The sequence below is a fragment of the Ictalurus punctatus genome, chromosome 7 (assembly GCF_001660625.3).
Source record: "Ictalurus punctatus breed USDA103 chromosome 7, Coco_2.0, whole genome shotgun sequence".
Taxonomy (NCBI): Eukaryota; Metazoa; Chordata; class Actinopteri; order Siluriformes; family Ictaluridae; genus Ictalurus; species Ictalurus punctatus.
Window position 1 is genome coordinate 6,009,244 of NC_030422.2, and position 24,678 is coordinate 6,033,921.

The window sequence follows — 24,678 nt, forward strand, 5'->3', positions numbered from 1 at the left end:
AACCACAAACATAGGTCAAGATATATATCTACTGATAAATTTCAGGCATGATGTCTGTGTTTCAATTCTGATGGTCTCTAGCTTGTGTCATAATGTACCGGAAGCAAGTTGTTTTGCGTTCATGGCATGTGCTGTTTTGAGCAGTCCTAATCACCCTGCCTTTCGCCCTCACTCTCTCTCTCGGTTCTTATTCTTCTCTTTTTATCTTGTAGAGTAAACTCTTTAAATGGACTCTAACACTCATTCTGTTATCAGGCATTAAGCTCAGCCCTGGCTCTGGGAATCCCAGACTACTCATCTCCATTCCACCTGTATACTTCCAAGGATGGAAGCACTGCAGCGGGGGTCCGGGCCCAGGAACATGTTGGTAGCTATCGCCTGGTAGCATATCTTTCCAAATCCATAGAACCTGCAGTACAAGGTATGCCTGCCTGATTAAGGGCTATTGCTGCATCTGCTCTCATGGTCATTGACACTGAAAAACTGGTTCTTTCACACCCACTCACATTGCACACATCTCATCATGCCTTATCTATCCTGAATAACAATCAGAGCTGCAACTTAGCTCCGTCTAAAGTAGCCTAGACATAGGCGTCCTACGCAGAAAAATCTAACAAGCAACACCCACATGAAAGCAGACGACTCTGGTGGGACTCGAACCCACAACCTTTGAATTGCTCCACTACTGAGCCTAGAAGTCCAACACGCTATCCATTGCGCCACAGAGCCAAAGCTACTGGGCTGCTCAGTCCAGTAGCTGCTCAGTCCAGTAGCAGAAACTTCATCTGGGTTCCTTCCAAATTCAGGGACGGCATTGTGCTTTCCTGTACTTCTTTAATAAACAGGAGTTTTACTGTTGATAGCACAGACTCTACATGCTGCAACACATGTCTGAAAGCAAATAGCTCTGGCTCAACCAATCTAGGCTTGCTGGTGTTTTATCTTGCCTGTAACAAAGGGATAGTAGGCATGGCTCTTGCAACAAGAAAAGAGACCTGCAGCAGGTACTGCTGGGATTTGAACCCAGGATCTCCTGTTTACTAGACAGGCACTTTAACCAACTAAGCCACAGCACCACCCACCTCAGAATAAACCATCCTAAGCTGAATGTCGACTCTTAGTCAAGCTAAGATTTAATGGCATGCAGACTTAGATGACATATTAAGGCATCTACTCAACCAGATATGCAATGCACATTCTGTAGTGTCAGGTTCAGGAAAAGACAGCCTAGACCAGTGGCCACCAACGTTGTTCCTGGAGATCTTCCTTTGAAGAGCTTAGCTCCATCTAAAGTAGCCTAGACATAGGCGTCCTACAGAGAAAAAACAGCCACATGAAAGCAAAGGACTCTTGTGGAACTTGAACCTACAACCTTTGAATTGCTCCAATGCTAAACCGAGAAGTCCAATGCACTAGTCCCTGCACCGCAGAGCCAACACCAAAAGGCCGCCACGGTGTTTCAGCTCAGGTTCTTCCAAATTCAGCTAGGGCATAATGCTTTCCTACACTTGTTTATCACACAGGTGTTTTTATGTTGAAAGCCGAGAATCTAGAATAGGCATATGCATCCTACACAGGTGCTGCTTTGGCAGATGCATATATGTTATTTTTAGGAACTTAAATTTAGCACAGCTTCAGCTTCATTTTGGCCAAATGAGTAGAAACATGTGGAACATGTTTGGAATATCTAAGATTGAGAGTCGGGAATTGCCATATTCAACAGGATTCCTCACCATGGAATTCTTCTCAGATATAAGGCATCCACTCACCAAGCCATGCAATGCACATTCTGTGGTGTCAGATTCAGAAAAAGATAGCCTAGTCATCACCAACCCTGTTCCTGGACATCTTCCTTTGAGGAGCTTAGCTCAATCTAAAGTAGCCTAGACATAGGCATCCTATACAGATGCATATATGTTGTTTGTGTCTGAATGCCGCTCCTACCACTGATTTGAGGCTTGCTAGGATCCTCAACCTATGATAAACCACAAACATAGGTCAAGATATATATCTACTGATAAATTTCAGGCATGATGTCTGTGTTTCAATTCTGATGGTCTCTAGCTTGTGTCATAATGTACCGGAAGCAAGTTGTTTTGCGTTCATGGCATGTGCTGTTTTGAGCAGTCCTAATCACCCTGCCTTTCGCCCTCACTCTCTCTCTCGGTTCTTATTCTTCTCTTTTTATCTTGTAGAGTAAACTCTTTAAATGGACTCTAACACTCATTCTGTTATCAGGCATTAAGCTCAGCCCTGGCTCTGGGAATCCCAGACTACTCATCTCCATTCCACCTGTATACTTCCAAGGATGGAAGCACTGCAGCGGGGGTCCGGGCCCAGGAACATGTTGGTAGCTATCGCCTGGTAGCATATCTTTCCAAATCCATAGAACCTGCAGTACAAGGTATGCCTGCCTGATTAAGGGCTATTGCTGCATCTGCTCTCATGGTCATTGACACTGAAAAACTGGTTCTTTCACACCCACTCACATTGCACAAATCTCATCATGCCTTATCTATCCTGAATAACAATCAGAGCTGCAACTTAGCTCCGTCTAAAGTAGCCTAGACGTCCTACGCAGAAAAATCTAACAAGCAACACCCACATGAAAGCAGACGACTCTGGTGGGACTCGAACCCACAACCTTTGAATTGCTCCACTACTGAGCCTAGAAGTCCAACACGCTATCCATTGCCCCACAGAGCCAAAGCTACTGGGCTGCTCAGTCCAGTAGCTGCTCAGTCCAGTAGCAGAAACTTCATCTGGGTTCCTTCCAAATTCAGGGACGGCATTGTGCTTTCCTGTACTTCTTTAATAAACAGGAGTTTTACTGTTGATAGCACAGACTCTACATGCTGCAACACATGTCTGAAAGCAAATAGCTCTGGCTCAACCAATCTAGGCTTGCTGGTGTTTTATCTTGCCTGTAACAAAGGGATAGTAGGCTTGGCTCTTGCAACAAGAAAAGAGACCTGCAGCAGGTACTGCTGGGATTTGAACCCAGGATCTCCTGTTTACTAGACAGGCACTTTAACCAACTAAGCCACAGCACCACCCACCTCAGAATAAACCTTCCTAAACTGAATGTCGACTCTTAGTCAAGCTAAGATTTAATGGCATGCAGACTTAGATGACATATTAAGGCATCTACTCAACCAGCTATGCAATGCACATTCTGTAGTGTCAGGTTCAGGAAAAGACAGCCTAGACCAGTGGCCACCAACGTTGTTCCTGGAGATCTTCCTTTGAAGAGCTTAGCTCCATCTAAAGTAGCCTAGATATAGGCGTCCTACAGAGAAAAAACAGCCACATGAAAGCAAAGGACTCTTGTGGAACTTGAACCTACAACCTTTGAATTGCTCCAATGCTAAACCGAGAAGTCCAATGCACTAGTCCCTGCACCGCAGAGCCAACACCAAAAGGCCGCCACGGTGTTTCAGCTCAGGTTCTTCCAAATTCAGCTAGGGCATAATGCTTTCCTACACTTGTTTATCACACAGGTGTTTTTATGTTGAAAGCCGAGAATCTAGAATAGGCATATGCATCCTACACAGATGCTGCTTTGGCAGATGCATATATGTTATTTTTAGGAACTTAAATTTAGCACAGCTTCAGCTTCATTTTGGCCAAATGAGTAGAAACATGTGGAACATGTTTGGAATATCTAAGATTGAGAGTAGGGAATTGCCATATTCAACAGGATTCCTCACCATGGAATTCTTCTCAGATATAAGGCATCCACTCACCAAGCCATGCAATGCACATTCTGTGGTGTCAGATTCAGAAAAAGATAGCCTAGTCATCACCAACCCTGTTCCTGGACATCTTCCTTTGAGGAGCTTAGCTCAATCTAAAGTAGCCTAGACATAGGGATCCTACACAGATGCATATATGTTGTTTGTGTCTGAATGCCGCTCCTACCACTGATTTGAGGCTTGCTAGGATCCTCAACCTATGATAAACCACAAACATAGGTCAAGATATATATCTACTGATAAATTTCAGGCATGATGTCTGTGTTTCAATTCTGATGGTCTCTAGCTTGTGTCATAATGTACCGGAAGCAAGTTGTTTTGCGTTCATGGCATGTGCTGTTTTGAGCAGTCCTAATCACCCTGCCTTTCGCCCTCACTCTCTCTCTCGGTTCTTATTCTTCTCTTTTTATCTTGTAGAGTAAACTCTTTAAATGGACTCTAACACTCATTCTGTTATCAGGCATTAAGCTCAGCCCTGGCTCTGGGAATCCCAGACTACTCATCTCCATTCCACCTGTATACTTCCAAGGATGGAAGCACTGCAGCGGGGGTCCGGGCCCAGGAACATGTTGGTAGCTATCGCCTGGTAGCATATCTTTCCAAATCCATAGAACCTGCAGTACAAGGTATGCCTGCCTGATTAAGGGCTATTGCTGCATCTGCTCTCATGGTCATTGACACTGAAAAACTGGTTCTTTCACACCCACTCACATTGCACACATCTCATCATGCCTTATCTATCCTGAATAACAATCAGAGCTGCAACTTAGCTCCGTCTAAAGTAGCCTAGACATAGGCGTCCTACGCAGAAAAATCTAACAAGCAACACCCACATGAAAGCAGACGACTCTGGTGGGACTCGAACCCACAACCTTTGAATTGCTCCACTACTGAGCCTAGAAGTCCAACACGCTATCCATTGCCCCACAGAGCCAAAGCTACTGGGCTGCTCAGTCCAGTAGCTGCTCAGTCCAGTAGCAGAAACTTCATCTGGGTTCCTTCCAAATTCAGGGACGGCATTGTGCTTTCCTGTACTTCTTTAATAAACAGGAGTTTTACTGTTGATAGCACAGACTCTACATGCTGCAACACATGTCTGAAAGCAAATAGCTCTGGCTCAACCAATCTAGGCTTGCTGGTGTTTTATCTTGCCTGTAACAAAGGGATAGTAGGCTTGGCTCTTGCAACAAGAAAAGAGACCTGCAGCAGGTACTGCTGGGATTTGAACCCAGGATCTCCTGTTTACTAGACAGGCACTTTAACCAACTAAGCCACAGCACCACCCACCTCAGAATAAACCTTCCTAAACTGAATGTCGACTCTTAGTCAAGCTAAGATTTAATGGCATGCAGACTTAGATGACATATTAAGGCATCTACTCAACCAGCTATGCAATGCACATTCTGTAGTGTCAGGTTCAGGAAAAGACAGCCTAGACCAGTGGCCACCAACGTTGTTCCTGGAGATCTTCCTTTGAAGAGCTTAGCTCCATCTAAAGTAGCCTAGATATAGGCGTCCTACAGAGAAAAAACAGCCACATGAAAGCAAAGGACTCTTGTGGAACTTGAACCTACAACCTTTGAATTGCTCCAATGCTAAACCGAGAAGTCCAATGCACTACTCCCTGCACCGCAGAGCCAACACCAAAAGGCCGCCACGGTGTTTCAGCTCAGGTTCTTCCAAATTCAGCTAGGGCATAATGCTTTCCTACACTTGTTTATCACACAGGTGTTTTTATGTTGAAAGCCGAGAATCTAGAATAGGCATATGCATCCTACACAGATGCTGCTTTGGCAGATGCATATATGTTATTTTTAGGAACTTAAATTTAGCACAGCTTCAGCTTCATTTTGGCCAAATGAGTAGAAACATGTGGAACATGTTTGGAATATCTAAGATTGAGAGTAGGGAATTGCCATATTCAACAGGATTCCTCACCATGGAATTCTTCTCAGATATAAGGCATCCACTCACCAAGCCATGCAATGCACATTCTGTGGTGTCAGATTCAGAAAAAGATAGCCTAGTCATCACCAACCCTGTTCCTGGACATCTTCCTTTGAGGAGCTTAGCTCAATCTAAAGTAGCCTAGACATAGGGATCCTACACAGATGCATATATGTTGTTTGTGTCTGAATGCCGCTCCTACCACTGATTTGAGGCTTGCTAGGATCCTCAACCTATGATAAACCACAAACATAGGTCAAGATATATATCTACTGATAAATTTCAGGCATGATGTCTGTGTTTCAATTCTGATGGTCTCTAGCTTGTGTCATAATGTACCGGAAGCAAGTTGTTTTGCGTTCATGGCATGTGCTGTTTTGAGCAGTCCTAATCACCCTGCCTTTCGCCCTCACTCTCTCTCTCGGTTCTTATTCTTCTCTTTTTATCTTGTAGAGTAAACTCTTTAAATGGACTCTAACACTCATTCTGTTATCAGGCAGTAAGCTCAGCCCTGGCTCTGGGAATCCCAGACTACTCATCTCCATTCCACCTGTATATTTCCAAGGATGGAAGCACTGCAGCGGGGGTCCGGGCCCAGGAACATGTTGGTAGCTATCGCCTGGTAGCATATCTTTCCAAATCCATAGAACCTGCAGTACAAGGTATGCCTGCCTGATTAAGGGCTATTGCTGCATCTGCTCTCATGGTCATTGACACTGAAAAACTGGTTCTTTCACACCCACTCACATTGCACACGTCTCATCATGCCTTATCTATCCTGAATAACAATCAGAGCTGCAACTTAGCTCCGTCTAAAGTAGCCTAGACATAGGCGTCCTACGCAGAAAAATCTAACAAGCAACACCCACATGAAAGCAGACGACTGTGGTGGGACTCGAACCCACAACCTTTGAATTGCTCCACTACTGAGCCTAGAAGTCCAACACGCTATCCATTGCGCCACAGAGCCAAAGCTACTGGGCTGCTCAGTCCAGTAGCTGCTCAGTCCAGTAGCAGAAACTTCATCTGGGTTCCTTCCAAATTCAGGGACGGCATTGTGCTTTCCTGTACTTCTTTAATAAACAGGAGTTTTACTGTTGATAGCACAGACTCTACATGCTGCAACACATGTCTGAAAGCAAATAGCTCTGGCTCAACCAATCTAGGCTTGCTGGTGTTTTATCTTGCCTGTAACAAAGGGATAGTAGGCATGGCTCTTGCAACAAGAAAAGAGACCTGCAGCAGGTACTGCTGGGATTTGAACCCAGGATCTCCTGTTTACTAGACAGGCACTTTAACCAACTAAGCCACAGCACCACCCACCTCAGAAGAAACCATCCTAAGCTGAATGTCGACTCTTAGTCAAGCTAAGATTTAATGGCATGCAGACTTAGATGACATATTAAGGCATCTACTCAACCAGATATGCAATGCACATTCTGTAGTGTCAGGTTCAGGAAAAGACAGCCTAGACCAGTGGCCACCAACGTTGTTCCTGGAGATCTTCCTTTGAAGAGCTTAGCTCAATCTAAAGTAGCCTAGACATAGGCGTCCTACAGAGAAAAAACAGCCACATGAAAGCAAAGGACTCTTGTGGAACTTGAACCTACAACCTTTGAATTGCTCCAATGCTAAACCGAGAAGTCCAATGCACTAGTCCCTGCACCGCAGAGCCAACACCAAAAGGCCGCCACGGTGTTTCAGCTCAGGTTCTTCCAAATTCAGCTAGGGCATAATGCTTTCCTACACTTGTTTATCACACAGGTGTTTTTATGTTGAAAGCCGAGAATCTAGAATAGGCATATGCATCCTACACAGATGCTGCTTTGGCAGATGCATATATGTTATTTTTAGGAACTTAAATTTAGCACAGCTTCAGCTTCATTTTGGCCAAATGAGTAGAAACATGTGGAACATGTTTGGAATATCTAAGATTGAGAGTCGGGAATTGCCATATTCAACAGGATTCCTCACCATGGAATTCTTCTCAGATATAAGGCATCCACTCACCAAGCCATGCAATGCACATTCTGTGGTGTCAGATTCAGAAAAAGATAGCCTAGTCATCACCAACCCTGTTCCTGGACATCTTCCTTTGAGGAGCTTAGCTCAATCTAAAGTAGCCTAGACATAGGCATCCTATACAGATGCATATATGTTGTTTGTGTCTGAATGCCGCTCCTACCACTGATTTGAGGCTTGCTAGGATCCTCAACCTATGATAAACCACAAACATAGGTCAAGATATATATCTACTGATAAATTTCAGGCATGATGTCTGTGTTTCAATTCTGATGGTCTCTAGCTTGTGTCATAATGTACCGGAACCAAGTTGTTTTGCGTTCATGGCATGTGCTGTTTTGAGCAGTCCTAATCACCCTGCCTTTCGCCCTCACTCTCTCTCTCGGTTCTTATTCTTCTCTTTTTATCTTGTAGAGTAAACTCTTTAAATGGACTCTAACACTCATTCTGTTATCAGGCATTAAGCTCAGCCCTGGCTCTGGGAATCCCAGACTACTCATCTCCATTCCACCTGTATACTTCCAAGGATGGAAGCACTGCAGCGGGGGTCCGGGCCCAGGAACATGTTGGTAGCTATCGCCTGGTAGCATATCTTTCCAAATCATTAGAACCTGCAGTACAAGGTATGCCTGCCTGATTAAGGGCTATTGCTGCATCTGCTCTCATGGTCATTGACACTGAAAAACTGGTTCTTTCACACCCACTCACATTGCACAAATCTCATCATGCCTTATCTATCCTGAATAACAATCAGAGCTGCAACTTAGCTCCGTCTAAAGTAGCCTAGACATAGGCGTCCTACGCAGAAAAATCTAACAAGCAACACCCACATGAAAGCAGACGACTCTGGTGGGACTCGAACCCACAACCTTTGAATTGCTCCACTACTGAGCCTAGAAGTCCAACACGCTATCCATTGCGCCACAGAGCCAAAGCTACTGGGCTGCTCAGTCCAGTAGCTGCTCAGTCCAGTAGCAGAAACTTCATCTGGGTTCCTTCCAAATTCAGGGACGGCATTGTGCTTTCCTGTACTTCTTTAATAAACAGGAGTTTTACTGTTGATAGCACAGACTCTACATGCTGCAACACATGTCTGAAAGCAAATAGCTCTGGCTCAACCAATCTAGGCTTGCTGGTGTTTTATCTTGCCTGTAACAAAGGGATAGTAGGCATTGGCTCTTGCAACAAGAAAAGAGACCTGCAGCAGGTACTGCTGGGATTTGAACCCAGGATCTCCTGTTTACTAGACAGGCACTTTAACCAACTAAGCCACAGCACCACCCACCTCAGAATAAACCTTCCTAAACTGAATGTCGACTCTTAGTCAAGCTAAGATTTAATGGCATGCAGACTTAGATGACATATTAAGGCATCTACTCAACCAGCTATGCAATGCACATTCTGTAGTGTCAGGTTCAGGAAAAGACAGCCTAGACCAGTGGCCACCAACGTTGTTCCTGGAGATCTTCCTTTGAAGAGCTTAGCTCCATCTAAAGTAGCCTAGATATAGGCGTCCTACAGAGAAAAAACAGCCACATGAAAGCAAAGGACTCTTGTGGAACTTGAACCTACAACCTTTGAATTGCTCCAATGCTAAACCGAGAAGTCCAATGCACTAGTCCCTGCACCGCAGAGCCAACACCAAAAGGCCGCCACGGTGTTTCAGCTCAGGTTCTTCCAAATTCAGCTAGGGCATAATGCTTTCCTACACTTGTTTATCACACAGGTGTTTTTATGTTGAAAGCCGAGAATCTAGAATAGGCATATGCATCCTACACAGATGCTGCTTTGGCAGATGCATATATGTTATTTTTAGGAACTTAAATTTAGCACAGCTTCAGCTTCATTTTGGCCAAATGAGTAGAAACATGTGGAACATGTTTGGAATATCTAAGATTGAGAGTAGGGAATTGCCATATTCAACAGGATTCCTCACCATGGAATTCTTCTCAGATATAAGGCATCCACTCACCAAGCCATGCAATGCACATTCTGTGGTGTCAGATTCAGAAAAAGATAGCCTAGTCATCACCAACCCTGTTCCTGGACATCTTCCTTTGAGGAGCTTAGCTCAATCTAAAGTAGCCTAGACATAGGGATCCTACACAGATGCATATATGTTGTTTGTGTCTGAATGCCGCTCCTACCACTGATTTGAGGCTTGCTAGGATCCTCAACCTATGATAAACCACAAACATAGGTCAAGATATATATCTACTGATAAATTTCAGGCATGATGTCTGTGTTTCAATTCTGATGGTCTCTAGCTTGTGTCATAATGTACCGGAAGCAAGTTGTTTTGCGTTCATGGCATGTGCTGTTTTGAGCAGTCCTAATCACCCTGCCTTTCGCCCTCACTCTCTCTCTCGGTTCTTATTCTTCTCTTTTTATCTTGTAGAGTAAACTCTTTAAATGGACTCTAACACTCATTCTGTTATCAGGCATTAAGCTCAGCCCTGGCTCTGGGAATCCCAGACTACTCATCTCCATTCCACCTGTATACTTCCAAGGATGGAAGCACTGCAGCGGGGGTCCGGGCCCAGGAACATGTTGGTAGCTATCGCCTGGTAGCATATCTTTCCAAATCCATAGAACCTGCAGTACAAGGTATGCCTGCCTGATTAAGGGCTATTGCTGCATCTGCTCTCATGGTCATTGACACTGAAAAACTGGTTCTTTCACACCCACTCACATTGCACACATCTCATCATGCCTTATCTATCCTGAATAACAATCAGAGCTGCAACTTAGCTCCGTCTAAAGTAGCCTAGACATAGGCGTCCTACGCAGAAAAATCTAACAAGCAACACCCACATGAAAGCAGACGACTCTGGTGGGACTCGAACCCACAACCTTTGAATTGCTCCACTACTGAGCCTAGAAGTCCAACACGCTATCCATTGCCCCACAGAGCCAAAGCTACTGGGCTGCTCAGTCCAGTAGCTGCTCAGTCCAGTAGCAGAAACTTCATCTGGGTTCCTTCCAAATTCAGGGACGGCATTGTGCTTTCCTGTACTTCTTTAATAAACAGGAGTTTTACTGTTGATAGCACAGACTCTACATGCTGCAACACATGTCTGAAAGCAAATAGCTCTGGCTCAACCAATCTAGGCTTGCTGGTGTTTTATCTTGCCTGTAACAAAGGGATAGTAGGCTTGGCTCTTGCAACAAGAAAAGAGACCTGCAGCAGGTACTGCTGGGATTTGAACCCAGGATCTCCTGTTTACTAGACAGGCACTTTAACCAACTAAGCCACAGCACCACCCACCTCAGAATAAACCTTCCTAAACTGAATGTCGACTCTTAGTCAAGCTAAGATTTAATGGCATGCAGACTTAGATGACATATTAAGGCATCTACTCAACCAGCTATGCAATGCACATTCTGTAGTGTCAGGTTCAGGAAAAGACAGCCTAGACCAGTGGCCACCAACGTTGTTCCTGGAGATCTTCCTTTGAAGAGCTTAGCTCCATCTAAAGTAGCCTAGATATAGGCGTCCTACAGAGAAAAAACAGCCACATGAAAGCAAAGGACTCTTGTGGAACTTGAACCTACAACCTTTGAATTGCTCCAATGCTAAACCGAGAAGTCCAATGCACTACTCCCTGCACCGCAGAGCCAACACCAAAAGGCCGCCACGGTGTTTCAGCTCAGGTTCTTCCAAATTCAGCTAGGGCATAATGCTTTCCTACACTTGTTTATCACACAGGTGTTTTTATGTTGAAAGCCGAGAATCTAGAATAGGCATATGCATCCTACACAGATGCTGCTTTGGCAGATGCATATATGTTATTTTTAGGAACTTAAATTTAGCACAGCTTCAGCTTCATTTTGGCCAAATGAGTAGAAACATGTGGAACATGTTTGGAATATCTAAGATTGAGAGTAGGGAATTGCCATATTCAACAGGATTCCTCACCATGGAATTCTTCTCAGATATAAGGCATCCACTCACCAAGCCATGCAATGCACATTCTGTGGTGTCAGATTCAGAAAAAGATAGCCTAGTCATCACCAACCCTGTTCCTGGACATCTTCCTTTGAGGAGCTTAGCTCAATCTAAAGTAGCCTAGACATAGGGATCCTACACAGATGCATATATGTTGTTTGTGTCTGAATGCCGCTCCTACCACTGATTTGAGGCTTGCTAGGATCCTCAACCTATGATAAACCACAAACATAGGTCAAGATATATATCTACTGATAAATTTCAGGCATGATGTCTGTGTTTCAATTCTGATGGTCTCTAGCTTGTGTCATAATGTACCGGAAGCAAGTTGTTTTGCGTTCATGGCATGTGCTGTTTTGAGCAGTCCTAATCACCCTGCCTTTCGCCCTCACTCTCTCTCTCGGTTCTTATTCTTCTCTTTTTATCTTGTAGAGTAAACTCTTTAAATGGACTCTAACACTCATTCTGTTATCAGGCAGTAAGCTCAGCCCTGGCTCTGGGAATCCCAGACTACTCATCTCCATTCCACCTGTATATTTCCAAGGATGGAAGCACTGCAGCGGGGGTCCGGGCCCAGGAACATGTTGGTAGCTATCGCCTGGTAGCATATCTTTCCAAATCCATAGAACCTGCAGTACAAGGTATGCCTGCCTGATTAAGGGCTATTGCTGCATCTGCTCTCATGGTCATTGACACTGAAAAACTGGTTCTTTCACACCCACTCACATTGCACACGTCTCATCATGCCTTATCTATCCTGAATAACAATCAGAGCTGCAACTTAGCTCCGTCTAAAGTAGCCTAGACATAGGCGTCCTACGCAGAAAAATCTAACAAGCAACACCCACATGAAAGCAGACGACTGTGGTGGGACTCGAACCCACAACCTTTGAATTGCTCCACTACTGAGCCTAGAAGTCCAACACGCTATCCATTGCGCCACAGAGCCAAAGCTACTGGGCTGCTCAGTCCAGTAGCTGCTCAGTCCAGTAGCAGAAACTTCATCTGGGTTCCTTCCAAATTCAGGGACGGCATTGTGCTTTCCTGTACTTCTTTAATAAACAGGAGTTTTACTGTTGATAGCACAGACTCTACATGCTGCAACACATGTCTGAAAGCAAATAGCTCTGGCTCAACCAATCTAGGCTTGCTGGTGTTTTATCTTGCCTGTAACAAAGGGATAGTAGGCATGGCTCTTGCAACAAGAAAAGAGACCTGCAGCAGGTACTGCTGGGATTTGAACCCAGGATCTCCTGTTTACTAGACAGGCACTTTAACCAACTAAGCCACAGCACCACCCACCTCAGAAGAAACCATCCTAAGCTGAATGTCGACTCTTAGTCAAGCTAAGATTTAATGGCATGCAGACTTAGATGACATATTAAGGCATCTACTCAACCAGATATGCAATGCACATTCTGTAGTGTCAGGTTCAGGAAAAGACAGCCTAGACCAGTGGCCACCAACGTTGTTCCTGGAGATCTTCCTTTGAAGAGCTTAGCTCAATCTAAAGTAGCCTAGACATAGGCGTCCTACAGAGAAAAAACAGCCACATGAAAGCAAAGGACTCTTGTGGAACTTGAACCTACAACCTTTGAATTGCTCCAATGCTAAACCGAGAAGTCCAATGCACTAGTCCCTGCACCGCAGAGCCAACACCAAAAGGCCGCCACGGTGTTTCAGCTCAGGTTCTTCCAAATTCAGCTAGGGCATAATGCTTTCCTACACTTGTTTATCACACAGGTGTTTTTATGTTGAAAGCCGAGAATCTAGAATAGGCATATGCATCCTACACAGATGCTGCTTTGGCAGATGCATATATGTTATTTTTAGGAACTTAAATTTAGCACAGCTTCAGCTTCATTTTGGCCAAATGAGTAGAAACATGTGGAACATGTTTGGAATATCTAAGATTGAGAGTCGGGAATTGCCATATTCAACAGGATTCCTCACCATGGAATTCTTCTCAGATATAAGGCATCCACTCACCAAGCCATGCAATGCACATTCTGTGGTGTCAGATTCAGAAAAAGATAGCCTAGTCATCACCAACCCTGTTCCTGGACATCTTCCTTTGAGGAGCTTAGCTCAATCTAAAGTAGCCTAGACATAGGGATCCTACGCAGATGCATATATGTTGTTTGTGTCTGAATGCCGCTCCTACCACTGATTTGAGGCTTGCTAGGATCCTCAACCTATGATAAACCACAAACATAGGTCAAGATATATATCTACTGATAAATTTCAGGCATGATGTCTGTGTTTCAATTCTGATGGTCTCTAGCTTGTGTCATAATGTACCGGAAGCAAGTTGTTTTGCGTTCATGGCATGTGCTGTTTTGAGCAGTCCTAATCACCCTGCCTTTCGCCCTCACTCTCTCTCTCGGTTCTTATTCTTCTCTTTTTATCTTGTAGAGTAAACTCTTTAAATGGACTCTAACACTCATTCTGTTATCAGGCATTAAGCTCAGCCCTGGCTCTGGGAATCCCAGACTACTCATCTCCATTCCACCTGTATACTTCCAAGGATGGAAGCACTGCAGCGGGGGTCCGGGCCCAGGAACATGTTGGTAGCTATCGCCTGGTAGCATATCTTTCCAAATCTTTAGAACCTGCAGTACAAGGTATGCCTGCCTGATTAAGGGTTATTGCTGCATCTGCTCTCATGGTCATTGACACTGAAAAACTGGTTCTTTCACACCCACTCACATTGCACACATCTCATCATGCCTTATCTATCCTGAATAACAATCAGAGCTGCAACTTAGCTCCGTCTAAAGTAGCCTAGACATAGGCGTCCTACGCAGAAAAATCTAACAAGCAACACCCACATGAAAGCAGACGACTCTGGTGGGACTTGAACCCACAACCTTTGAATTGCTCCACTACTGAGCCTAGAAGTCCAACACGCTATCCATTGCGCCACAGAGCCAAAGCTACTGGGCTGCTCAGTCCAGTAGCTGCTCAGTCCAGTAGCAGAAACTTCATCTGGGTTCCTTCCAAATTCAGGGACGGCATTGTGCTTTCCTGTACTTCTTTAATAAACAGGAGTTTTACTGTTGATAGCACAGACTCTACATGCTGCAACACATGTCTGAAAGCAAATAGCTCTGGCTCAACCAATCTAGGCTTGCTGGTGTTTTATCTTGCCTGTAACAAAGGGATAGTAGGCATGGCTCTTGCAACAAGAAAAGAGACCTGCAGCAGGTACTGCTGGGATTTGAACCCAGGATCTCCTGTTTACTAGACAGGCACTTTAACCAACTAAGCCACAGCACCACCCACCCCAGAATAAACCTTCCTAAACTGAATGTCGACTCTTAGTCAAGCTAAGATTTAATGGCATGCAGACTTAGATGACATATTAAGGCATCTACTCAACCAGCTATGCAATGCACATTCTGTAGTGTCAGGTTCAGGAAAAGACAGCCTAGACCAGTGGCCACCAACGTTGTTCCTGGAGATCTTCCTTTGAAGAGCTTAGCTCCATCTAAAGTAGCCTAGACATAGGCGTCCTACAGAGAAAAAACAGCCACATGAAAGCAAAGGACTCTTGTGGAACTTGAACCTACAACCTTTGAATTGCTCCAATGCTAAACCGAGAAGTCCAATGCACTAGTCCCTGCACCGCAGAGCCAACACCAAAAGGCCGCCACGGTGTTTCAGCTCAGGTTCTTCCAAATTCAGCTAGGGCATAATGCTTTCCTACACTTGTTTATCACACAGGTGTTTTTATGTTGAAAGCCGAGAATCTAGAATAGGCATATGCATCCTACACAGATGCTGCTTTGGCAGATGCATATATGTTATTTTTAGGAACTTAAATTTAGCACAGCTTCAGCTTCATTTTGGCCAAATGAGTAGAAACATGTGGAACATGTTTGGAATATCTAAGATTGAGAGTCGGGAATTGCCATATTCAACAGGATTCCTCACCATGGAATTCTTCTCAGATATAAGGCATCCACTCACCAAGCCATGCAATGCACATTCTGTGGTGTCAGATTCAGAAAAAGATAGCCTAGTCATCACCAACCCTGTTCCTGGACATCTTCCTTTGAGGAGCTTAGCTCAATCTAAAGTAGCCTAGACATAGGGATCCTACACAGATGCATATATGTTGTTTGTGTCTGAATGCCGCTCCTACCACTGATTTGAGGCTTGCTAGGATCCTCAACCTATGATAAACCACAAACATAGGTCAAGATATATATCTACTGATAAATTTCAGGCATGATGTCTGTGTTTCAATTCTGATGGTCTCTAGCTTGTGTCATAATGTACCGGAACCTAGTTGTTTTGCGTTCATGGCATGTGCTGTTTTGAGCAGTCCTAATCACCCTGCCTTTCGCCCTCATTCTCTCTCTCGGTTCTTATTCTTCTCTTTTTATCTTGTAGAGTAAACTCTTTAAATGGACTCTAACACTCATTCTGTTATCAGGCAGTAAGCTCAGCCCTGGCTCTGGGAATCCCAGACTACTCATCTCCATTCCACCTGTATATTTCCAAGGATGGAAGCACTGCAGCGGGGGTCCGGGCCCAGGAACATGTTGGTAGCTATCGCCTGGTAGCATATCTTTCCAAATCCATAGAACCTGCAGTACAAGGTATGCCTGCCTGATTAAGGGCTATTGCTGCATCTGCTCTCATGGTCATTGACACTGAAAAACTGGTTCTTTCACACCCACTCACATTGCACAAATCTCATCATGCCTTATCTATCCTGAATAACAATCAGAGCTGCAACTTAGCTCCGTCTAAAGTAGCCTAGACATAGGCGTCCTACGCAGAAAAATCTAACAAGCAACACCCACATGAAAGCAGACGACTCTGGTGGGACTCGAACCCACAACCTTTGAATTGCTCCACTACTGAGCCTAGAAGTCCAACACGCTATCCATTGCGCCACAGAGCCAAAGCTACTGGGCTGCTCAATCCAGTAGCTGCTCAGTCCAGTAGCAGAAACTTCATCTGGGTTCCTTCCAAATTCAGGGACGGCATTGTGCTTTCCTGTACTTCTTTAATAAACAGGAGTTTTACTGTTGATAGCACAGACTCTACATGCTGCAACACATGTCTGAAAGCAAATAGCTCTGGCTCAACCAATCTAGGCTTGCTGGTGTTTTATCTTGCCTGTAACAAAGGGATAGTAGGCATGGCTCTTGCAACAAGAAAAGAGACCTGCAGCAGGTACTGCTGGGATTTGAATCCAGGATCTCCTGTTTACTAGACAGGCACTTTAACCAACTAAGCCACAGCACCACCCACCTCAAAAGAAACCATCCTAAGCTGAATGTCGACTCTTAGTCAAGCTAAGATTTAATGGCATGCAGACTTAGATGACATATTAAGGCATCTACTCAACCAGATATGCAATGCACATTCTGTAGTGTCAGGTTCAGGAAAAGACAGCCTAGACCAGTGGCCACCAACGTTGTTCCTGGAGATCTTCCTTTGAAGAGCTTAGCTCCATCTAAAGTAGCCTAGACATAGGCGTCCTACAGAGAAAAAACAGCCACATGAAAGCAAAGGACTCTTGTGGAACTTGAACCTACAACCTTTGAATTGCTCCAATGCTAAACCGAGAAGTCCAATGCACTAGTCCCTGCACCGCAGAGCCAACACCAAAAGGCCGCCACGGTGTTTCAGCTCAGGTTCTTCCAAATTCAGCTAGGGCATAATGCTTTCCTACACTTGTTTATCACACAGGTGTTTTTATGTTGAAAGCCGAGAATCTAGAATAGGCATATGCATCCTACACAGATGCTGCTTTGGCAGATGCATATATGTTATTTTTAGGAACTTAAATTTAGCACAGCTTCAGCTTCATTTTGGCCAAATGAGTAGAAACATGTGGAACATGTTTGGAATATCTAAGATTGAGAGTCGGGAATTGCCATATTCAACAGGATTCCTCACCATGGAATTCTTCTCAGATATAAGGCATCCACTCACCAAGCCATGCAATGCACATTCTGTGGTGTCAGATTCAGAAAAAGATAGCCTAGTCATCACCAACCCTGTTCCTGGACATCTTCCTTTGAGGAGCTTAGCTCAATCTAAAGTAGCCTAGACATAGGCATCCTATACAGATGCATATATGTTGTTTGTGTCTGAATGCCGCTCCTACCACTGATTTGAGGCTTGCTAGGATCCTCAACCTATGATAAACCACAAACATAGGTCAAGATATATATCTACTGATAAATTTCAGGCATGATGTCTGTGTTTCAATTCTGATGGTCTCTAGCTTGTGTCATAATGTACCGGAAGCAAGTTGTTTTGCGTTCATGGCATGTGCTGTTTTGAGCAGTCCTAATCACCCTGCCTTTCGCCCTCACTCTCTCTCTCGGTTCTTATTCTTCTCTTTTTATCTTGTAGAGTAAACTCTTTAAATGGACTCTAACACTCATTCTGTTATCAGGCATTAAGCTCAGCCCTGGCTCTGGGAATCCCAGACTACTCATCTCCATTCCACCTGTATACTTCCAAGGATGGAAGCACTGCAGCGGGGGTCCGGGCCCAGGAACATGTTGGTAGCTATCGCCTGGTAGCATATCTTTCCAAATCCATAGAACCTGCAGTACAAGGTATGCCTGCCTGATTAAGGGCTATTGCTGCATCTGCTCTCATGGTCATTGACACTGAAAAACTGGTTCTTTCACACCCACTCACATTGCACACATCTCATCATGCCTTATCTATCCTGAATAACAATCAGAGCTGCAACTTAGCTCCGTCTAAAGTAGCCTAGACATAGGCGTCCTACGCAGAAAAATCTAACAAGCAACACCCACATGAAAGCAGACGACTCTGGTGGGACTCGAACCCACAACCTTTGAATTGCTCCACTACTGAGCCTAGAAGTCCAACACGCTATCCATTGCGCCACAGAGCCAAAGCTACTGGGCTGCTCAGTCCAGTAGCTGCTCAGTCCAGTAGCAGAAACTTCATCTGGGTTCCTTCCAAATTCAGGGACGGCATTGTGCTTTCCTGTACTTCTTTAATAAACAGGAGTTTTACTGTTGATAGCACAGACTCTACATGCTGCAACACATGTCTGAAAGCAAATAGCTCTGGCTCAACCAATCTAGGCTTGCTGGTGTTTTATCTTGCCTGTAACAAAGGGATAGTAGGCATGGCTCTTGCAACAAGAAAAGAGACCTGCAGCAGGTACTGCTGGGATTTGAACCCAGGATCTCCTGTTTACGAGACAGGCACTTTAACCAACTAAGCCACAGCACCACCCACCTCAGAAGAAACCATCCTAAGCTGAATGTCGACTCTTAGTCAAGCTAAGATTTAATGGCATGCAGACTTAGATGACATATTAAGGCATCTACTCAACCAGATATGCAATGCACATTCTGTAGTGTCAGGTTCAGGAAAAGACAGCCTAGACCAGTGGCCACCAACGTTGTTCCTGGAGATCTTCCTTTGAAGAGCTTAGCTCCATCTAAAGTAGCCTAGACATAGGCGTCCTACAGAGAAAAAACAGCCACATGAAAGCAAAGGACTCTTGTGGAACTTGAACCTACAACCTTTGAATTGCTCCAATGCTAAACCGAGAAGTCCAATGCACTAGTCCCTGCACCGCAGAGCCAACACCAAAAGGCCGCCACGGTGTTTCAGCTCAGGTTCTTCCAAATTCAGCTAGGGCATAATGCTTTCCTACACTTGTTTATCACACAGGTGTTTTTATGTTGAAAGCCGAGAATCTAGAATAGGCATATGCATCCTACACAGATGCTGCTTTGGCAGATGCATATATGTTATTTTTAGGAACTTAAATTTAGCACAGCTTCAGCTTCATTTTGGCCAAATGAGTAGAAACATGTGGAACATGTTTGGAATATCTAAGATTGAGAGTAGGGAATTGCCATATTCAACAGGATTCCTCACCATGGAATTCTTCTCAGATATAAGGCATCCACTCACCAAGCCATGCAATGCACATTCTGTGGTGTCCGATTCAGAAAAAGATAGCCTAGTCATCACCAACCCTGTTCCTAGACATCTTCCTTTGAGGAGCTTAGCTCAATCTAAAGTAGCCTAGACATAGGCGTCCTACAGAGAAAAAACAGCCACATGAAAGCAAAGGACTCTTGTGGAACTTGAACCTACAACCTTTGAATTGCTCCAATGCTAAACCGAGAAGTCCAATGCACTAGTCCCTGCACCGCAGAGCCAACACCAAAAGGCCGCCACGGTGTTTCAGCTCAGGTTCTTCCAAATTCAGCTAGGGCATAATGCTTTCCTACACTTGTTTATCACACAGGTGTTTTTATGTTGAAAGCCGAGAATCTAGAATAGGCATATGCATCCTACACAGGTGCTGCTTTGGCAGATGCATATATGTTATTTTTAGGAACTTAAATTTAGCACAGCTTCAGCTTCATTTTGGCCAAATGAGTAGAAACATGTGGAACATGTTTGGAATATCTAAGATTGAGAGTCGGGAATTGCCATATTCAACAGGATTCCTCACCATGGAATTCTTCTCAGATATAAGGCATCCACTCACCAAGCCATGCAATGCACATTCTGTGGTGTCAGATTCAGAAAAAGATAGCCTAGTCATCACCAACCCTGTTCCTGGACATCTTCCTTTGAGGAGCTTAGCTCAATCTAAAGTAGCCTAGACATAGGCATCCTATACAGATGCATATATGTTGTTTGTGTCTGAATGCCGCTCCTACCACTGATTTGAGGCTTGCTAGGATCCTCAACCTATGATAAACCACAAACATAGGTCAAGATATATATCTACTGATAAATTTCAGGCATGATGTCTGTGTTTCAATTCTGATGGTCTCTAGCTTGTGTCATAATGTACCGGAAGCAAGTTGTTTTGCGTTCATGGCATGTGCTGTTTTGAGCAGTCCTAATCACCCTGCCTTTCGCCCTCACTCTCTCTCTCGGTTCTTATTCTTCTCTTTTTATCTTGTAGAGTAAACTCTTTAAATGGACTCTAACACTCATTCTGTTATCAGGCATTAAGCTCAGCCCTGGCTCTGGGAATCCCAGACTACTCATCTCCATTCCACCTGTATACTTCCAAGGATGGAAGCACTGCAGCGGGGGTCCGGGCCCAGGAACATGTTGGTAGCTATCGCCTGGTAGCATATCTTTCCAAATCCATAGAACCTGCAGTACAAGGTATGCCTGCCTGATTAAGGGCTATTGCTGCATCTGCTCTCATGGTCATTGACACTGAAAAACTGGTTCTTTCACACCCACTCACATTGCACACATCTCATCATGCCTTATCTATCCTGAATAACAATCAGAGCTGCAACTTAGCTCCGTCTAAAGTAGCCTAGACATAGGCGTCCTACGCAGAAAAATCTAACAAGCAACACCCACATGAAAGCAGACGACTCTGGTGGGACTCGAACCCACAACCTTTGAATTGCTCCACTACTGAGCCTAGAAGTCCAACACGCTATCCATTGCGCCACAGAGCCAAAGCTACTGGGCTGCTCAGTCCAGTAGCTGCTCAGTCCAGTAGCAGAAACTTCATCTGGGTTCCTTCCAAATTCAGGGACGGCATTGTGCTTTCCTGTACTTCTTTAATAAACAGGAGTTTTACTGTTGATAGCACAGACTCTACATGCTGCAACACATGTCTGAAAGCAAATAGCTCTGGCTCAACCAATCTAGGCTTGCTGGTGTTTTATCTTGCCTGTAACAAAGGGATAGTAGGCATGGCTCTTGCAACAAGAAAAGAGACCTGCAGCAGGTACTGCTGGGATTTGAACCCAGGATCTCCTGTTTACTAGACAGGCACTTTAACCAACTAAGCCACAGCACCACCCACCTCAGAATAAACCATCCTAAGCTGAATGTCGACTCTTAGTCAAGCTAAGATTTAATGGCATGCAGACTTAGATGACATATTAAGGCATCTACTCAACCAGATATGCAATGCACATTCTGTAGTGTCAGGTTCAGGAAAAGACAGCCTAGACCAGTGGCCACCAACGTTGTTCCTGGAGATCTTCCTTTGAAGAGCTTAGCTCCATCTAAAGTAGCCTAGACATAGGCGTCCTACAGAGAAAAAACAGCCACATGAAAGCAAAGGACTCTTGTGGAACTTGAACCTACAACCTTTGAATTGCTCCAATGCTAAACCGAGAAGTCCAATGCACTAGTCCCTGCACTGCAGAGCCAACACCAAAAGGCCGCCACGGTGTTTCAGCTCAGGTTCTTCCAAATTCAGCTAGGGCATAATGCTTTCCTACACTTGTTTATCACACAGGTGTTTTTATGTTGAAAGCCGAGAATCTAGAATAGGCATATGCATCCTACACAGGTGCTGCTTTGGCAGATGCATATATGTTATTTTTAGGAACTTAAATTTAGCACAGCTTCAGCTTCATTTTGGCCAAATGAGTAGAAACATGTGGAACATGTTTGGAATATCTAAGATTGAGAGTCGGGAATTGCCATATTCAACAGGATTCCTCACCATGGAATTCTTCTCAGATATAAGGCATCCACTCACCAAGCCATGCAATGCACATTCTGTGGTGTCAGATTCAGAAAAAGATAGCCTAGTCATCACCAACCCTGTTCCTGGACATCTTCCTTTGAGGAGCTTAGCTCAATCTAAAGTAGCCTAGACATAGGCATCCTATACAGATGCATATATGTTGTTTGTGTCTGAATGCCGCTCCTACCACTGATTTGAGGCTTGCTAGGATCCTCAACCTATGATAAACCACAAACATAGGTCAAGATATATATCTACTGATAAATTTCAGGCATGATGTCTGTGTTTCAATTCTGATGGTCTCTAGCTTGTGTCATAATGTACCGGAAGCAAGTTGTTTTGCGTTCATGGCATGTGCTGTTTTGAGCAGTCCTAATCACCCTGCCTTTCGCCCTCACTCTCTCTCTCGGTTCTTATTCTTCTCTTTTTATCTTGTAGAGTAAACTCTTTAAATGGACTCTAACACTCATTCTGTTATCAGGCATTAAGCTCAGCCCTGGCTCTGGGAATCCCAGACTACTCATCTCCATTCCACCTGTATACTTCCAAGGATGGAAGCACTGCAGCGGGGGTCCGGGCCCAGGAACATGTTGGTAGCTATCGCCTGGTAGCATATCTTTCCAAATCCATAGAACCTGCAGTACAAGGTATGCCTGCCTGATTAAGGGCTATTGCTGCATCTGCTCTCATGGTCATTGACACTGAAAAACTGGTTCTTTCACACCCACTCACATTGCACAAATCTCATCATGCCTTATCTATCCTGAATAACAATCAGAGCTGCAACTTAGCTCCGTCTAAAGTAGCCTAGACGTCCTACGCAGAAAAATCTAACAAGCAACACCCACATGAAAGCAGACGACTCTGGTGGGACTCGAACCCACAACCTTTGAATTGCTCCACTACTGAGCCTAGAAGTCCAACACGCTATCCATTGCGCCACAGAGCCAAAGCTACTGGGCTGCTCAGTCCAGTAGCTGCTCAGTCCAGTAGCAGAAACTTCATCTGGGTTCCTTCCAAATTCAGGGACGGCATTGTGCTTTCCTGTACTTCTTTAATAAACAGGAGTTTTACTGTTGATAGCACAGACTCTACATGCTGCAACACATGTCTGAAAGCAAATAGCTCTGGCTCAACCAATCTAGGCTTGCTGGTGTTTTATCTTGCCTGTAACAAAGGGATAGTAGGCTTGGCTCTTGCAACAAGAAAAGAGACCTGCAGCAGGTACTGCTGGGATTTGAACCCAGGATCTCCTGTTTACTAGACAAGCACTTTAACCAACTAAGCCACAGCACCACCCACCTCAGAATAAACCTTCCTAAACTGAATGTCGACTCTTAGTCAAGCTAAGATTTAATGGCATGCAGACTTAGATGACATATTAAGGCATCTACTCAACCAGCTATGCAATGCACATTCTGTAGTGTCAGGTTCAGGAAAAGACAGCCTAGACCAGTGGCCACCAACGTTGTTCCTGGAGATCTTCCTTTGAAGAGCTTAGCTCCATCTAAAGTAGCCTAGATATAGGCGTCCTACAGAGAAAAAACAGCCACATGAAAGCAAAGGACTCTTGTGGAACTTGAACCTACAACCTTTGAATTGCTCCAATGCTAAACCGAGAAGTCCAATGCACTAGTCCCTGCACCGCAGAGCCAACACCAAAAGGCCGCCACGGTGTTTCAGCTCAGGTTCTTCCAAATTCAGCTAGGGCATAATGCTTTCCTACACTTGTTTATCACACAGGTGTTTTTATGTTGAAAGCCGAGAATCTAGAATAGGCATATGCATCCTACACAGATGCTGCTTTGGCAGATGCATATATGTTATTTTTAGGAACTTAAATTTAGCACAGCTTCAGCTTCATTTTGGCCAAATGAGTAGAAACATGTGGAACATGTTTGGAATATCTAAGATTGAGAGTAGGGAATTGCCATATTCAACAGGATTCCTCACCATGGAATTCTTCTCAGATATAAGGCATCCACTCACCAAGCCATGCAATGCACATTCTGTGGTGTCAGATTCAGAAAAAGATAGCCTAGTCATCACCAACCCTGTTCCTGGACATCTTCCTTTGAGGAGCTTAGCTCAATCTAAAGTAGCCTAGACATAGGGATCCTACACAGATGCATATATGTTGTTTGTGTCTGAATGCCGCTCCTACCACTGATTTGAGGCTTGCTAGGATCCTCAACCTATGATAAACCACAAACATAGGTCAAGATATATATCTACTGATAAATTTCAGGCATGATGTCTGTGTTTCAATTCTGATGGTCTCTAGCTTGTGTCATAATGTACCGGAAGCAAGTTGTTTTGCGTTCATGGCATGTGCTGTTTTGAGCAGTCCTAATCACCCTGCCTTTCGCCCTCACTCTCTCTCTCGGTTCTTATTCTTCTCTTTTTATCTTGTAGAGTAAACTCTTTAAATGGACTCTAACACTCATTCTGTTATCAGGCATTAAGCTCAGCCCTGGCTCTGGGAATCCCAGACTACTCATCTCCATTCC

The 24,678-nt window shown here is 44.4% G+C and overlaps 1 protein-coding gene and 24 non-coding genes across 25 annotated transcripts in view; 1 reads left to right on the forward strand and 24 right to left on the reverse strand.

Moving 5' to 3' along the window:
* Positions 1–24,678, forward strand: part of LOC108267226 (uncharacterized) — a 128,960-nt gene that overhangs the window by 70,030 nt on the left and 34,252 nt on the right.
* trnar-ucu (transfer RNA arginine (anticodon UCU)) lies at positions 640–729 on the reverse strand. The gene is given in 2 exon segments: positions 640–675; positions 693–729. It is a non-coding gene; the product is annotated as a tRNA-Arg (tRNA).
* Positions 1,003–1,076, reverse strand: trnat-agu (transfer RNA threonine (anticodon AGU)). Its single transcript has one exon. It is a non-coding gene; the product is annotated as a tRNA-Thr (tRNA).
* trnar-ucu (transfer RNA arginine (anticodon UCU)) lies at positions 2,617–2,706 on the reverse strand. Its single transcript is given in 2 exon segments — positions 2,617–2,652; positions 2,670–2,706. It is a non-coding gene; the product is annotated as a tRNA-Arg (tRNA).
* Positions 2,980–3,053, reverse strand: trnat-agu (transfer RNA threonine (anticodon AGU)). The gene has a single exon. It is a non-coding gene; the product is annotated as a tRNA-Thr (tRNA).
* On the reverse strand, positions 4,600–4,689 carry trnar-ucu (transfer RNA arginine (anticodon UCU)). Its single transcript is given in 2 exon segments — positions 4,600–4,635; positions 4,653–4,689. It is a non-coding gene; the product is annotated as a tRNA-Arg (tRNA).
* Positions 4,963–5,036, reverse strand: trnat-agu (transfer RNA threonine (anticodon AGU)). Its single transcript has one exon. It is a non-coding gene; the product is annotated as a tRNA-Thr (tRNA).
* On the reverse strand, positions 6,583–6,672 carry trnar-ucu (transfer RNA arginine (anticodon UCU)). Its single transcript is given in 2 exon segments — positions 6,583–6,618; positions 6,636–6,672. It is a non-coding gene; the product is annotated as a tRNA-Arg (tRNA).
* On the reverse strand, positions 6,946–7,019 carry trnat-agu (transfer RNA threonine (anticodon AGU)). The gene has a single exon. It is a non-coding gene; the product is annotated as a tRNA-Thr (tRNA).
* Positions 8,566–8,655, reverse strand: trnar-ucu (transfer RNA arginine (anticodon UCU)). Its single transcript is given in 2 exon segments — positions 8,566–8,601; positions 8,619–8,655. It is a non-coding gene; the product is annotated as a tRNA-Arg (tRNA).
* Positions 8,930–9,003, reverse strand: trnat-agu (transfer RNA threonine (anticodon AGU)). Its single transcript has one exon. It is a non-coding gene; the product is annotated as a tRNA-Thr (tRNA).
* Positions 10,550–10,639, reverse strand: trnar-ucu (transfer RNA arginine (anticodon UCU)). Its single transcript is given in 2 exon segments — positions 10,550–10,585; positions 10,603–10,639. It is a non-coding gene; the product is annotated as a tRNA-Arg (tRNA).
* On the reverse strand, positions 10,913–10,986 carry trnat-agu (transfer RNA threonine (anticodon AGU)). The gene has a single exon. It is a non-coding gene; the product is annotated as a tRNA-Thr (tRNA).
* Positions 12,533–12,622, reverse strand: trnar-ucu (transfer RNA arginine (anticodon UCU)). Its single transcript is given in 2 exon segments — positions 12,533–12,568; positions 12,586–12,622. It is a non-coding gene; the product is annotated as a tRNA-Arg (tRNA).
* On the reverse strand, positions 12,896–12,969 carry trnat-agu (transfer RNA threonine (anticodon AGU)). The gene has a single exon. It is a non-coding gene; the product is annotated as a tRNA-Thr (tRNA).
* Positions 14,516–14,605, reverse strand: trnar-ucu (transfer RNA arginine (anticodon UCU)). Its single transcript is given in 2 exon segments — positions 14,516–14,551; positions 14,569–14,605. It is a non-coding gene; the product is annotated as a tRNA-Arg (tRNA).
* trnat-agu (transfer RNA threonine (anticodon AGU)) lies at positions 14,879–14,952 on the reverse strand. The gene has a single exon. It is a non-coding gene; the product is annotated as a tRNA-Thr (tRNA).
* On the reverse strand, positions 16,499–16,588 carry trnar-ucu (transfer RNA arginine (anticodon UCU)). Its single transcript is given in 2 exon segments — positions 16,499–16,534; positions 16,552–16,588. It is a non-coding gene; the product is annotated as a tRNA-Arg (tRNA).
* Positions 16,862–16,935, reverse strand: trnat-agu (transfer RNA threonine (anticodon AGU)). Its single transcript has one exon. It is a non-coding gene; the product is annotated as a tRNA-Thr (tRNA).
* trnar-ucu (transfer RNA arginine (anticodon UCU)) lies at positions 18,482–18,571 on the reverse strand. Its single transcript is given in 2 exon segments — positions 18,482–18,517; positions 18,535–18,571. It is a non-coding gene; the product is annotated as a tRNA-Arg (tRNA).
* Positions 18,845–18,918, reverse strand: trnat-cgu (transfer RNA threonine (anticodon CGU)). The gene has a single exon. It is a non-coding gene; the product is annotated as a tRNA-Thr (tRNA).
* On the reverse strand, positions 21,051–21,140 carry trnar-ucu (transfer RNA arginine (anticodon UCU)). Its single transcript is given in 2 exon segments — positions 21,051–21,086; positions 21,104–21,140. It is a non-coding gene; the product is annotated as a tRNA-Arg (tRNA).
* On the reverse strand, positions 21,414–21,487 carry trnat-agu (transfer RNA threonine (anticodon AGU)). Its single transcript has one exon. It is a non-coding gene; the product is annotated as a tRNA-Thr (tRNA).
* trnar-ucu (transfer RNA arginine (anticodon UCU)) lies at positions 23,028–23,117 on the reverse strand. Its single transcript is given in 2 exon segments — positions 23,028–23,063; positions 23,081–23,117. It is a non-coding gene; the product is annotated as a tRNA-Arg (tRNA).
* On the reverse strand, positions 23,391–23,464 carry trnat-agu (transfer RNA threonine (anticodon AGU)). Its single transcript has one exon. It is a non-coding gene; the product is annotated as a tRNA-Thr (tRNA).